The sequence below is a fragment of the Pteropus medius genome, unplaced genomic scaffold, assembly GCF_902729225.1.
Source record: "Pteropus medius unplaced genomic scaffold, Ma_sr-lr_union100, whole genome shotgun sequence".
Taxonomy (NCBI): Eukaryota; Metazoa; Chordata; class Mammalia; order Chiroptera; family Pteropodidae; genus Pteropus; species Pteropus medius.
This window is the reverse complement of record NW_024351733.1, coordinates 1,808,107-1,824,228: the sequence shown is the minus strand read 5'-3', so window position 1 is coordinate 1,824,228 and position 16,122 is coordinate 1,808,107. Positions and strand designations below refer to the sequence as shown.

The 16,122-nt window shown below is 34.4% G+C and overlaps 1 protein-coding gene and 1 pseudogene across 1 annotated transcript in view; both read right to left on the bottom strand.

Moving 5' to 3' along the window:
- DMD (dystrophin) overlaps nucleotides 1–16,122 on the bottom strand; it is a 1,897,222-nt gene that overhangs the window by 1,497,096 nt on the left and 384,004 nt on the right. The gene's annotated exons all lie outside the window — the stretch shown is intronic.
- LOC120589029 (uncharacterized) lies at nucleotides 9,765–9,883 on the bottom strand (annotated as a pseudogene).

Sequence of the window (16,122 nt, the reverse complement as noted above, 5' to 3'; positions counted from 1 at the left end):
ACATTTAGAAATTTTTTGGTGCATTTGCATGCACATACATACTCAGATTTCTCTTCCAAATAAAAGGTAACCATTGAAAGGGAACCTTAATGTACAATTTAGAAAAGAGATGTAGAAAACAAGTAAAATTTCCAACTTATAGCCAGTTAGCACAAGATTGTTCCATGCTATCTCCTTTGGTATATTTTCTTTATATACCTCATTTTATGAATTTAATTGTTCACAAGAAATTCAGGATGACTCTTCATGTTATGGAGGATCATATTCTCCAAACTTTGGCTGATCAAAACCCTTAGTTTCTTTTGATTCTAAATTCTCTTAAGTGTTATTAAACATACCTTTTTTTCTAGGCTCATATTCTCAATTCTGATGCTCACATTCAATGTGGACTATCAGACTATTTCTTATCTTGATTTTTAAGAGGCAGTCTGATGTAGTATAGCCAGAAAAGTTTGCAGCAAGCTGGGTTTAATTCCACATGGTGTTTAACCAGGAACAAAGTATTTAATCACTGGGAACCCAAGTTTTCTCATCTGGGATGTGAAGCTAACACTATTTTACCAGTAGAATTTTTGTGAGGATTATAATAAGCATTTTATAAAGTATTACTGCAAATATGAGTTGTTATTGTCACAGGAAGCAATGCTACTTAAAAACAAATTAATTCAGACATTGACACATATATATGTACATATATACACATATTATAAGTTATATAAAAATATGATGCTCACAGACACACACACACAAAACTATGTGTCTGTCTTTCTGTGTATGTTTTGGGTTAATTGCAAAATGCCATGCTAAAGAATGAGTTATTTTATACATGTTTAAATATTGACCAAGGTATAAATATACTGTTATTTGAGTATCTCATAAGAATTACATAAAAATAATTGTATTCCCTTTCTAACTATGAACTAACGACTTATAAAATATAACATTACAATCAAATTTACATAATGATGTTAAAATAAAACTAAGAAAGTCAATGCATTATAATAGAATGTCTTTTGATGATACTATATTAATTATATTTATAGCAAATGAAAGAAAAAAGATGAATGAAATTTTAAAGATGAATATTCTATCTTGTAAATACTTCCTACTATGGCAGGCACTCAGAAAACTTGTTGAATAACAAAACACTGATAGATTTCTTTCAGGTTCTGCCTTTAGAATTTTGGGAATAGAACTATTTATCCCTGGAAGTGTTTGGGGAGGAGTCTCAATATCATGACAGTGAGAAAAAAATTGATTAAAACTGTTATATATTTTTTATCTGATCTTTGCTCAGTCTTGGGCTGCATAAAGTTTTATGCCAAACTGTCACCAAGACAAGTATTTGGTCTCTCTGACTCGAATTGAACATTTGTTAGCAAAATATTGTTGTTAGCATTTAATTTCCTATTCATATGTTGTGAAACAAACCAGCATGGTTATCACAATAATTTTTTTAAAAATCAATAAAATTCATAAGATTTTATCATATTTTGTACTTATTGTGTATTCAGGCTCCATGAAATTTCCTGACTTTGATTCATTTTTAGAATTACAACCACATTATACCATACTTTTCTTAATGTAGAATTGACTTTGGCACATATTTTCCTCTTATTTATTCAGATAATTAAGCCTTATCTCCTATTTATAAGACCAATAGATAGTTTTACCTTTTAAGCTGGTAGTTCATTAACTATGGCAGAAACAAGTAATCAGACAAAGCAAATGCTCTCTTTACTTTACAGTGCAGGGAACTTTCACTTAGAAGCAGCTTCTCAGCCAGGCACCACATTTTACTTGTATTTAGGTGTGGCCATGTGCCTGTTTTCTCCATTGGAAAGTGAAGGGGGCTGATGTGCATCGCTTATTACAACAAAGCTTTTAAGAAACTACTGTGGCTTTTCTAGCCTCTCTTCTACTCCTCACTGGCTAGATGCAAAAGAATGATGACACGGCCCTTGGAAAAGGTGGAATCACAGTAAGAAGAAATATGTTTCTGAACTTTCTCTGGACAAATATTAGTCACCAACAAGGAACATTTGCATAGGATTTATACCTGGGCAACATATAAAATATTTTTTTAACCACTAATATATTCCCACATGTGTTTACACGTTACAGCAACCGTGTTACCCTAGCTAATACAGTAACATGAGATCGCACTTTACTTGTTGGTTTAAGTCAATTAAATTTGGTTGCATCAGGTCATCCAGTATAAAGCATGTCTTTTGGGAGTGATAGAGCGGAGGAATAGTTTAATAGTTTGTGTCACCTCAAAGTCTGTGTAACTACAGAATGCCAGTCAAGTGATATATTTTAGTTTTACTAACAAAGTGAGAAAATATTACTATCCAGTCAAAACTAGAAAAAAAACTTAGAAGTTTTATGATAAATCTGTCATTTTACATTTGAAATATAAGCCAGTTTCAAGGAAAGGTCATTTTTAGAGTCTAGGACCATGGAAAACTGAAAAAAAAAATAGTTGAACACACAATCATTACCAATAACCTCTTAGTACAAACTATGTATAACTACCAAGCTAAGTGACTTTTCTGGTATACAAAAATGGAGTAAATCCTTTTTGTGGTTCAGGAACATGTGTTCCAAGTTTGGTATAACTGGAAGGTAGCTTGATCATGAGTACAGAACACATTTTGGAAGGCAATAAAGGCTAGGCATAGAAAACTAGGTTTTATTTAGTAGAAAAATGGGATTTTATGAGCAGAAGAATGACAAGCTCAGATCTGTCATTTTCAAACACGAATTATGGTATTATATAGGTAATGGCCTAAAGCAGAAAAAAATTACAGACTGAGAGACTAACTAAGATGCTACCGAAGTAGTCCAGGCAGCAAGTTTTCTGGGTCATCTGGCAGAGAATGTAGAATTTAAAGCCACTCCTATAGAATTGCTATTTGAAATTAGAAACTTTATATTTACGATGATCTAATACTCATAAATTAATATCAAAAGTATAATAAGCTTAGGTATAAAAAAGGTTTACTTCTTGAAATTCATTTTTTTCTACTTGATGATCAATTAATGTATTATTTTTATTTTTTCTAACCTAAATGTATTCAAGGTAGCTAACTTCTAAAGTAATATAAAGATATTAATTACATAATGAATTGCATGAAATTAAATGTATTTGTACAATACAAAATATATATTTGAGAAAATAGACTAACATTAATTAATTAATTAATTAATTTACTGTTCATTAAATATTTATTGAGTTCCTACTGTTTTAGGACTTTGAGTAAATACCACAGTAAAAAAAAAAAAAAGTACAAAGTTCTTGCCTTATGAAGCTGAAATTCAGGGACTATAAGTAAAAATAAGGATAGACAAATAAATCTACAATATCAGGTCATGCTAAGTGCTATAAAGAAAAACAGAACAGGCTAAAAAGACAGAATGAAAGGGATGGAGTAGTTGGTTCAGTTGTAAAGAAGATTTACAGGAAAGGCCTTTCAACAAAAGTGACATTTAAAAATAAAGTTGAATGAAATGAGCTACTGAGTTCTGTGATGACTCTCTGGAGAAAAATCATTTCCATATTAAAGGATCGGCAAGTGCAAAGGCCCTGAGGCAAGACCTCACCTCACACTTGGCTCCCAATGAGGCTGGATCTGAATATGAAATGAACTCTTGGAGAGCATGTCATTAACTCATGCAATATTCATTTTGATTATAAATCACTTTAATAAGAATTGAATTAGCTTTATCTCCACTGAAACATTTTCAGAGAGAACAAATCCTTTGGCTTACATCTAAGCACCCTTTGGAGAGATTCATATTCCTGTAAGTGTGAAGCCTATGGAAATGGAGATTGGGGCCATTTCCATTTCGTGATTGTGCCAGCTTTAGAAAGACTAAAACAGATTAGGTAAATGACAGTTTGTCACACATAAGGTCCCACTAATGAAGATGGAAAAAAAAAAATCCACTACAAATCTACCAATCTAACTAGAGTTCTAAACTTTCTAGCTAATGATACCATATTACCTCATCTATAAAGACTTCCCCAAATTTCATTCTCCGTCACAGACACACACGAACTCTCTCACGCACACACGCACACACGCACACACATAAACCCCCTACTCCTTTTGTGTTCCCATATGGCTTTGCTCATATTACCATTATATCGAAGGGTACGGTTGTATCTTCCCAATATTTTCAAAATGTCTGGCTCCTACAAGATGCATAAAAACAGTTTGTTGAATGGAATCAAATAACATTCCCTGTGATGATCCTACAATCTATATGAGTTTTCCATATTATATTTGATATCTCAGTGATTGACTATTTTAGCTCTAGAGAGAATAATCTAAGCAACACGTTCATATTAAAAGCACTAGTTGATTGGGAATAAGAGGCTTTCATTTCATCTTGATATATTATTCTTAAGGATTAGCTCAAGATCTAAATATAGCTTAGATGTTAAATAAAACAATTCCAAGTCTAAAGGATAAGAGAACACCAATGTATTTATTTAAAGCCCTAGCAGGCCCTAACTTAGCCAGTAATTCTCTGATACTCCCATTAATTATATCATATCCAGTGGTAGGGTTAGTTTAGGGGAAAAAAGCCTGAAACTGGCCTAGTAGAAGACAGAGTTAGAAGACAGGAATAGAAGAGTGGGCTGTCAGAGTCTAAATGATGAGGGCATTGGTTGGCTTGGCCACTCTTAATTTGCTATAGTAAATCACCAGCTCTTCCCTAAAGGAGGTACTGCTGTAAAAAGTTTCCAATTCTTCCCTGAGGTAATTTAAATAGGTCTTTGCTTCACTCTTTAATGCCATTATTAATTGATAGCATATTCTACTATATGCACTTCTTATATCCCACAAGATAGAATTCCTTTTTATGGCCTTTTGGCCCAACTACTAATTTAATATAAGTCATTAATAATAGAAATAAATTATACATCTCCATTTCCTAACCTTTTCTCTCTGCTTTTACAAGGGGGAAACAGCTATTAGCATGAATAATAATAGCTAGCCTTTACTGAGTGTCATACTATTATAAGCATTTCACACACATTAACCTATTTATTATTACTGACCACACTTCACAAATGAGGAAACTGAGGCACAAATCGATTACAAAAATTGTTCAAGGTCACACAGTTGGCAAGCATCAGAGCCAGGATTCGGAAAAATAGTTCATCTTTGGAGCCCATGCTCTTAACTCCTCCATGTAGAGTGCTACTGCAGTAGGTATTTTAAATGGACAGGATTTGTAACATCAGGAGAATTTCTCACTGTTTGTGAACTAACTTATCACTCTCTAACCCATCTATGTATCTTAAAGAGTTCATAGAAAATGATCTAAGAACTGAGACCCAATAGAGTCCTCCATGTCAAGCAGAACTGGGCTCTAGCTTAATTTCCAGTGACCATCTTAGGAAGGGAAACCCCACACTTGCAACGCAGCTTAGCTGTTCAAGCTCCAACAGCTTCACCACAATTTGTCCAGACCCATATGTTCCAAGATGACACTACAGACTGTCACAGCAACTCATCTAGTTAACCAAGTCTGACCAATCTCTGTCTGTCCATACCAATCTTAGAAGCAACCAGGGCAGTCTATAAATTCTCTAAGTATCCTTCCCTAGTGTTCCTTTCTTGAGAGGCTATAAAGATTCCCTGAATGTGGTGGTCTCCCTTACTCAATAGGTTTAACAAGCTCAGCTCTGAGTGACTGTCACATTTCCCTGGAGGAGTTAGTGGATGTCTCTACAGTACTCATTCATAAACTGACTGAAACTCAAACTAGAACTGACTGAAAGTTTAAAATTTGTACTCAGAAAAATGTCCTATTATTAGATGGAGTCCATTTTCTTTCCTCTCCTTGAACCCCTCATGAGTAGCGTTTATTAGTTTTCAATGCTATATTTTCTGAATAACTTGACTTTTAAAAGGTCTGTATCTGGTCCATTCCCACAATCTATTCATCTATATCTTCCTATCTGACCTATATTTCTATTTATAATTTAATTCCACCCTAATAACCTTTCTGGGTTTCAGTTTACACTTGCAATGTGCAATATTTTGATATCTGGCCCCTCCTGGAACATAGGAAATATATCATTATCAATGGAAAAACACATGAAATGGCTGAGACTATGGAAGGTCAACTTAAGATGAAGCGGCCATAAGAAAGAGATAGGTGAAAATTAAGAATATATGAAATTCCTTAATAGAAGAAATGGCTTGCTAGCGGGCAAGGATTCCAGGATTGTGACAAAAAATAGTTATCTATTTCATTTTGCTAAAATAAGTTATGTAAATACTTTTAATAATGTAATCAACATTTACTGAATACCCACTAACGCAAATCATGGGACTAAGACCTGAGGGAAAGAGAACAATCCGTAAGACACAACTGCTCCTTTAAAACTGTTAAGTCCATAGCAAATTACACTAAAACACTAATTCCAAGCACATTGGAAATTAATCTGGATTTATTCTTTCAGAGTTCTTTGAGGTAGTGTACTGATTAATGTAGGATAAATTGTTTCAAGTACAATGAGGAATTGTTCCCCAAGCTTTTCTGTTTATGAAACCTCAAAGCTAAACCACTGATCTTCTGAAATGCTTAATTATCTAAACAAAGTAAATAAACTCATCCAACCAAAAATATGCTTGTGCATGAAGCTGATGTTTTACAGTTATAAAAAGTCAAACAACAGTAGTATGAAATTAGAACATATTATATTTCACCTTATTCACTTATAAAGTAAATGAAACTAAGTAGGTCATAAAAATATATATCTGGTTTTATAGGGCATGAGGAATATATAGTGGCATAAATTTCTGATTTTATTTTTACAGTAATTAAAAGTAAGCAACAAGCCCCGCAATTATCTGAGTAATTAGACTTTCTCAATTAAAAAACGAATGATAATAAGATTAGCTAGATTTCTAGGTCACTTTAATTTTCATCATTATTGATTTATTTAGGTCAGAATCTTACAGCCAGGACTATGGACTAGACAGAGAGTTCTTAGTTGTTATGTTTGATTTTTTTTTTGGCGGCGGGGGATGGGGTGAGAAAATTCTACCAAGCTGGGGAATTAATGGGACGATGCATTTAAAATAATTAGGACAATGACTAATGTGTTGTAAACACTTAATGGATATTAATGATTATTATTTTATCAAAACACTCTTTAAGAAAGCATGGAATCTCAGATAACTTACCCTCAAAAAAAGGGAATCTTTAAGATTGGTTATGGTAAGAATTCAATATTGTTTTTCATGTTTTCTTATTCTTCTTGTTAATCTTATGATTCTTTTATTGATTTAGGGGAAAATGACATTTCCATTCAGATAGGGAGAGTACAATAAGTAAAAATAAGAACTCAGAATTTGGGACTTTAACAAAAGCAATTTTACAAAAGAAATAGAGATTATTTTAAACTCTTGGACAGATTATTCATTTTTATTGGGCAAAACTTTACATTTCCAATAGGCATTTGGATATGAAAGCACAGACTTTTTTTGCAAAGGAGAAATTTCAGATGTTTTCCCAAAGAGTCAAAATGATTTGCATACTCATGCAAAGGTCTATCACAAGAATGAGAGCAGTAACTTTCTGCGGGTCAGCTTTATTTTAGAAAGCCTTCCTTTTTTTCCAGTATGGAATCAGATATCTTTATGCCCTGTGCATGTTATTGCTCAATGTTGGCTGTTGATGGGATTGTGTGTTGTACATGCGCACAACACAGGTACATAGTTATAGGTGCATGTATGTGTACAGACCTGTGTACGCATACAAGAAGTGATCACAGTGAGAATTATAAGGAGATATGCATCCAGTCATTACTGGGAAAGAGACTGTGGATGATACCTGAGCTTATGCAGTTCAACATAGACATGGCAGTTGATACTGTTAATAGAAATTGAATAATCCAGTATAAATGGGATATACTGACTATATTGCATGTCGATGTAATTGTCATTTGATACTGCCAGCTCAGAGGTGCAGAATACTTTCCCCTGAAGAGAACAGAATTTCCTATTGTCAATTATCATTCAAAATAGCAAGTTCTGGCAAAAGAAATAAGGATTTGGGTCTAGGATAAGAGAAGTTTCTATCCTGGGGTCCCTCCTCTGATTTAAGTCCTGCAGATATGAGTCCTAGGCTATTACTGCCATTAAGGGGAGTTCGGCTGGCCCCCAAAGCTAAACAGGTAATAAAATAGACCAGGTAAACCAAGATTTGGACGCAGAAAATCCTATGGAGGCTGTGTTAATTTTAAATTGCTGGTATAACAAATCCCCCAAAACTTAGTGGATTAAAACAACACAAATTTATTATCTTACAGTTAAGTAGGTCAGTCTGACGTGGGTCTCATTAGGCTATAGCCCAGTGTCAGCAGGGCTGTGTTCTTCTCTGGAGGCTCTTGGGGGAGAATCCATTACATTTTTGAGCTTTTAGAGACTTACCATATCCCTTGGCTCACAGTCCTCCTCCTCAATCCCCAAACTAGCTTAAATATAGGGAGGAACACCAACTAAAAATTTTAATATATGGGTAAAGAAAATCTGAATCACTCCTGAGAGAAATAAAATTAGATGTGTTTGTTCTGTTTTCTCTTTATCCCACAAAAGTACAGTATTCTCCTCAGAGGAGAGCAAAATACCCTCACTAATATCTCAATATTATCAGCATTCATGTGGGCTTCCAGATAAGAAAGTTATTACTATTGTTTGCCTAATCCTGATTTTATTTAAATATTAAATAGTAACATGGTAATAAAAATAATTTTGAATCTATTCTAATGAAAATTATGAAAATGACCATTTTCTAAAGTAGGTAAAATTTAAGACAGATAATTTAACAGATCATGTTCTCCATGAACAGTTATTAATGAAAATTATTTCTTTTCTCATACATGTATTAGATATTACAATTAGAAACCACTAGAATATCAAAGAAAAAAAAGCTGACCTCAAATGCAGTGTGCGTATGAAATAACATAAGGACACATTTAAAAAAAGACTAAGAATGGTTTGAACATTTATCTAGAAATTCAGAAACATGCTATCCTGGCATTGGTTAAACTAACAAAATGCACAATCTTTCTGAGGCTCAGTTTACTCAGCTGTGAAATGTAGAGTGAAAGAAAAGCATTCCAGTCAGTGAGACAGCAAGTGCTAAGGCCCTGAGTGGTATATCACACTGGATTTTATATATAAAAGGGACTGGAGTTAAAGCCAGAATGGATGTAGAGCCAACAGTTAGAAAGCTCTTCCTCTGGTCAAAGAAAGAGATAAGAATGACTTGAACTATGGTGGTGGCTATGAAGGTGGTGAAGTATTAGAGCCTCAGTGATATATTCTGAAAGGATAACCCACAAGGCATCATGATGGATTGAAATTTAGGGATGACAGGGATTGGGGAATCAAGGATGATTTGCAGGTTTCACTTTAAGTAACTGAGTGACTAGATGACAGCACCACTTATTGGTATAGGGAAAACTAGAAGAAGCTATCTCCATGAAGATATTTACTCAAATAGTTATTTTTCTGAGGAACATAAAATACAGAATACTTCATGAGAATTTCAGATACAGTTTAGATAAAATTACATTTGAAACAACATTTAATGTGGAGGCAATAAATTGATGACATACTTTATTGCAAATAGTTCTAATCCTTCATTTTATCCTTTTTTTTTTTTTAGGCGAGGCAACCCTTGGTTGCAAGGACCTTGTCAGCTTACAATGCCTTACTTTTTATTTTTTACTCCTACAGCACCTGGTCCTCCTAGGTGGTCTCCCATCCAAGTGCTAACCAGGCCCAACTCTGCTTAGCTTCTGAGATCAGACAGGATTGGGCTTGTTCAGAGTGGCATGGCCATAGACTTATCCATGTTTAAAAATATTTAAATGACCAACTTAAAGTGACTTAAAAGATTGATTTATTATTACAAAAATTCCTGATCCATGCATTTAATGTCAATGCAGACATGGATGATTCATGGGAGAAAAAGGAACACCCTGAACTCAACCATGTGTTTAGAGGACAAATTCAATCATCTTTTAAATAGTCCCAGGATGGTCTCAGTCATTAAAAAGCAGAAGGCTAATAAAACAAGTCTTCCTACTAAATCAATTTCTGAGTTTTAAAAGTAGATGTCCTCCCTTATATATTTTATTGGCAATATATGTTTTCTTTATAGAGAATCAGCCTTTCTATAGCTTTCAAAAAGGTTAAGAATGCAAGGTGTATTATAGGCCAATTTCTCTTATAAATGTTGACTTAAAATAGTTTAAAGACCTTTTTCTCATGTTAGAGGTGATTGATTGCACTAGGTTTAACTTTTAAAAATGTGCTGCTCAAACCTGCATGTGTGTGTGTGTGTGTGTGTGTGTGCACGACACGCGTAGATTTATAAAGACTTTTGCTCAAGTTAGCTTATGCATCGGTCCTAATGAACAGCTTTAAACGTGAGAGAAAATTCCAAAACTTTTTATTAGAAATCACATATGTTAAAAAGAAAACAATGACTAATAAATCTTATTTAAAATGCTGAAGGAGTTTATTATTTAAGAAATCAATGGACTTTGAAAGAAATAAACAGTATAAAAGGTTAGGTTCCTGCTCCAAGATCATCTTCACTGTTTAAAGATTTATGCATTTAAGTTCAGTTAATAAAATTAGGGAATCTGAGTAAGGACAATTGTATCGACCCAGTAGGTTTTGCTTTATTTAACACCCCATCTAAAAGATTATAACACGTCCACATTTTCACTTGACATAAACGTTGGGTCAATTATTAGAAAAAGATTCTATTCCCAAACATGTTTCATACTTTCAAAAATATTCTATCACATGTTAATTAATTTGTAGGGATTAGATCACATTCTGTCATGTATAACAGTTACCTATGTATTGAATTGTCAATTCCTTGGAAGATTCTATATCTTCTTCTTTTTGATGCATTTGAAGTAGATAGCACTCTTTCTCACATTAAGTTGTCAATCACTAAGTGTTTGATGATTTCAAATGAGTTTCTGCTTAATAAAATAATGGCCCCGAGACAAATAAATTTTAAAAGCTTTTAGTGTCTGAAAGAAATTACAATGTCAGAATTAGAAGTAGGGTCTTCAAAATTTTTAGGTTGTTAGTGGTCTTTGAAATCCACCCACTGGGAAAAAATATCCAAGTCTATCCATCCACTTGTCTAATATTTGAGCTCTACAACATCATCCCTTCTTTTTTTAGAGTAATCTACATGCATTCAACACAGTAAAAGACACTTACTTATATTAGCAAAAATAATATTGCTCCATGATAATGATAGAATTGGTTTACATAAGTAACCAATGTTTAGGATCTTACAATAAATTCTAACTTTAATAGTTTCCATTCCTTCTGTAAGACTAAAGTTCTTAGAATTATTATGCTTATTCAGTGCCTCTTGATCTATCTCAGGAAAGATTACTTTACACAAATAAGAAGACTCCTTCAAGCACTAATTAGCTTTGACTATCATTTTCCTCACTAGTATATATTAAGATTAAGGTGAAGAAGAATGGGTGTTATCATTTTTTCCTTTGCAATATTTTTTGCTTAAAATATGTTTCCACTTACTAAGAATGCATATACTATCACTTAATAGAAAACTTATATCTTATATTACTGAAATCTTGCTGCAACTAATATTTTAAACCAATATATTTATTTGCATTATGAAAATTTTAAGATTAATTTCTTATTTCCTAGTTCCTTAATATTCTATATTTTATGCTTTTTCAGCTCATTTTTAACATGCAGTTCTTCTATGTTCTGGTGAAATAAACATTGAAGATACAATAATACTGAGAAAATTACATACAATTATTTAATTTTTATCCAGAAGCTTATATCTTATTCATTTTTATATTTGTTATATTTTGAAGTGAGTAGGATTTATCCTGATTTTTAGTCTTTTCTAACCTTGTTCCTGCACCAAGGTTCACCAAATACTCAAGTGCTCAATGATTCTTATTGTTCCAGACTAATCTTTCCCCACCTCCTATCTATGTTCAGACTCCCTCCAATTGACAACGCCAACAATATCACGGTCTACCATTATGTTTTAGGTGGTGTGAGGTGTATTTATCAAGGGCTTCACCATGTCCTCTTGCTTACTTAACAGTACTAATTTTAAATAAATTAAAGTAATTCTCTGAGTGATCTCAAAAGATCCACTCCTTTCCCTGAGGCCAGTATGTATATTCATTCTACTTAAAATACTTTCACCTACTGTGTCTCTACTGATAAAACATAAATGAAACAGTTTTTCAAACACTTTTCCAAGGTGTTCACTTGCCCAACTGATTCTATACAGACCCAAGTTCTCAACTGGCTCAAATAATAAATCCGTGCAAAAGATATGCCACACAGAAACTTAGATATACAAGCCTAGGTAAAATGTACATTTTCTTACTTAGTCCTTTTTGAGATAATAACCCTGTCTCTCTCTCTCTTTTTTTCTTAACCCACATTTTAGAGATTTCAATCTAGATAAGAGATGTTCACATGACAGCCTGATGAAATATTTGTGATAACGAGATGTTTTGGCATATCTTAAGTGATATTTTTGCCATTTCTTTCTATTTCTAGAGTTAACTGAGAGAGAGCAGGAGGGAATATATTCATAAGTGGTTAGTGTTTCCCTTTAATAACTTTTGTGTGGTTTGAATTGGATCTCAGATTTGCAATTCTTGTAAACATTCTTCAGCTATTCAATTCTTCTCTGAGGGCAACATCGTGGTAAAAAGACAGAATCCAATATATCTCTTAGTCTGGCTCCAGTTTGTGTGACTTTTGCATTTATTTCCAGCACATTTGTAATCAACTAATTAATGTCCTTCCATTTTAAAACAAAAGTCAATTAAGCCTGTAATAAAGGGAGCAATGTTTTAATCCATGCAAAGGAAAAAAAAATTCAGGAGAAGAAGACTAAAATATTCTGTATTACAATTATTTTCTGTAGTAGTTACAAGCAGGGAATATCATCTCCAACTCACTCACTGAGTGATTTGGGCAAGTTACTTAAACTCCTCAGCTGTAAATGGCCATAATAATAGTGTCTACCTTCTAGAGTTGTTGTGGGAATAAAATAAAATTATACCTATAAAGTGCTAATTACTGTGCCCAGCACTTATAAATGTTCAGTAAATATTACACTAGATCACATCAATGTTTCTGTATAAATGGTACTCCTTGTTTCAGAAGACAATTTTTTCTGAGATTTTTGGGAACCAGTTCAACCATCCACACATTGTTAAATAAAGTTATGGTTGCAGAAGAAAAACTTCTGTTTTCACAAGTGGGCTAATTAGTGTCTCACAAATACTAAGACAATTATAAGAATAAGGTATTATAATTACGAACCAGCCTTCGGGAGACTTGTTAGAAATCTTCAGTATAGTTGTGACTCTGTCTCTGCGTGTATATGTCTGTGTGCATGTGTGTAATGTTAGCACTGGGGAATTTAAGATGTAGTTCAAGTCTACTGTGAAGTATCTCAAAGATATCAAGGACTGCCACCCAGAAATCCTGTTGTGAGTCAGCAACATCCTTCAGGCATGAAACTGGAATGAGTGGGAAAGTCACAGAGAAAACAGTAAGATTTAAAATGTCAAATTATTTATTTTGGGGAGAGTCACCATTAATCCTAAAGGTAGGCAAAATATTTAGAAAGATCAGCTCTCTTTAATTAAGATACTTTATAGAAATAGAAAGGTAATTTAATTTTTGCAATATTCCAGGCACTTGACATGTGTATACTTTACAGGTAGGCATAACTTAATTTTACACTCGCAGTAACTTTATCAGGTAGATGTTATTGATTCTACTTTGCACATGAGCAAAACTGAGGCTCAGAAAGCTTCCCAGTGCCATATAACTAATAAAGACAAAAATAGGATTTCAACCCAAGGCTAACTGACGCTATGAATAAAAGGTTAAAATAAGGTCTCTAAGCTTGCCTGAGAAAATGACCAGAGAATCTTGTTCTCTCAGAACTATGCAGTTAAGATAACTGTGGAATATTTGCTAGATAGAACCATTCTTAGACTAGTGGGGGAGGGGGCTGCGAAGTGACATGCAGGCCTTTATCCTCTGTAACTAAAATGGTATTAAATACTGGTGAGAAATCAAGGCTGTAGCTCTTTGTGTCAAGTGACCACACCGACCTTGGCTCTTATCCTCAGTAGCCATAGGTACTCCAACTGGATGAGAGGCAAATGTGTGCATTTTGGTTGCTTCTGGGCCATCCAATGACATAAAGAATCATGCCAGTGTATGTCCTGCCTTGTATCCCTCTACACAGCTAAGTAAATGTAGCACTGGATTACATTCTATTGCACCTGTGAATATAATTACCAATTTGATCCCCTCAAAACTACAGTGACATGGCAGGCTCCAATGACTGTTAAATCCTGTCACTTAAAAGTCATATATCTGGCTGAAATCCAGACTGTTTAGCAAAACTAATCCTAGATAAATGGCTTGTGACTAAAGCCAACCTATTTGTGGCATTAATATCAGAGATCATGAAGTTAACTGAAGTCATTTGCTCTTTTAAATGGATTTACAGGATCACAAACTTGTACTCTGAAAAAATTATTTTACTGCCATTTTTTAATTTTTTTCTTTTCTTTTATTATCTCTTAGTTATGAAAAATTCCCCTGGATTAAGAGGCTTTATCAACTGTGCCAATGAAAGATATTACTGGCTGAAAAAGGAATCATCAAATCCCTGCTGACAGGGCACAGTAATATTAATTAGGATCAAAGTGACAGAGGAAGAGAAAAAAGGAAAAATAAATAAAAGGACAGAGTCGAGGACCACCCCTGCACACAGGTTGTCCTAGACAATCCTTTGGTGGAATCAGTATATGAATGAGAGCACCATCCTGTCAGAAACACATGTGTGAAGTAATAAACAGAAGAGATGGAGAGAGAGAGAGAGCTGTGTGCTCAGGAGATAAATCCTTGAATCCTAAAGAGGACATTTTGGTAGCCAGTCTAACATGACAACTGGTCTATTTCTATTTTATCTGATGGACAAACCCCTTCTCATTAGCAAGACTGTTAGCAATGAGCAAAGCTCCAGTAATTGAAGATTTGAGCAGGAGGCTTAATCACCTCTTGAGGAAGAAAATACTAAATGTCTGAACAAACCCTGGGACAACAGATTCCAGGTTTTATCTTCTAAAAAGGCATATCTTATGGAAAGAACTATTCTATTACAGCTATTTTTACCTTGGCTATATGATAGTCTCACCTGATGAGCTGTTAAAAATTGCTGGTGTCAGGGCCCCACCTCAGACTAATGAAATCTGAATATCTGCTTCCACACCAATGTTTTCATAAACCTCCCCCACACAATTTCATTGGGCAGTCCTGTTGGAAATAACAGAATCTGATAAAAGATCAATATAATTTCATTATAGCTCATTTATCTATTGGCTGTATAATCTTGGTTTAGTAAAGTTCTCTAAGCCTCAATTTCTTCTTCTATAAAATAAGGGTAAATTGCCCTGGAACTTATGTATAAAAAAATAAGATAGCTGTTTCCAATCAGATGTCAGAGTAGATAAATGCTGTGCTCACCTCCTCTCACGACCACATCAAAATTGCAACTAAACTACAGAACAACCATCACTGAGAATGGTGTGAAGTCTAGCTGAACATAAGTCCTATAGCTGGAGACATACATAAGAGGTGGCCTCTTATGTATGTCTCCAGCTATAGGACTTATGTTCAGCTAGACTTCACACCTCTTATGGTAGGAGGGGTGGAGACATGGAATGGGCTGGTCCCACACCTGAGGGATATCTCAGCTGCAGAGGTCTCCCCAGAGGAGTGAAGAGTCCCAACCCCATACCAGGCTCTTAGCCCAGGGTTCCAGTGCCAGGGAGGTAAGTCCCCCAAACTTCTGGCTGTGAAACACAGTGGAGATTATGGCTGAATGAGACAGAGGGATGCAGGAGTCGAAGGTGTTCCTCTTAAAGGGTCCACATGCAGAATCACTGCTGACAGACTCACTTGCTCTAAGCTCTAGCGATGGGGAAACCACTCAAAAAGTGCCAGGGACATACGGGGG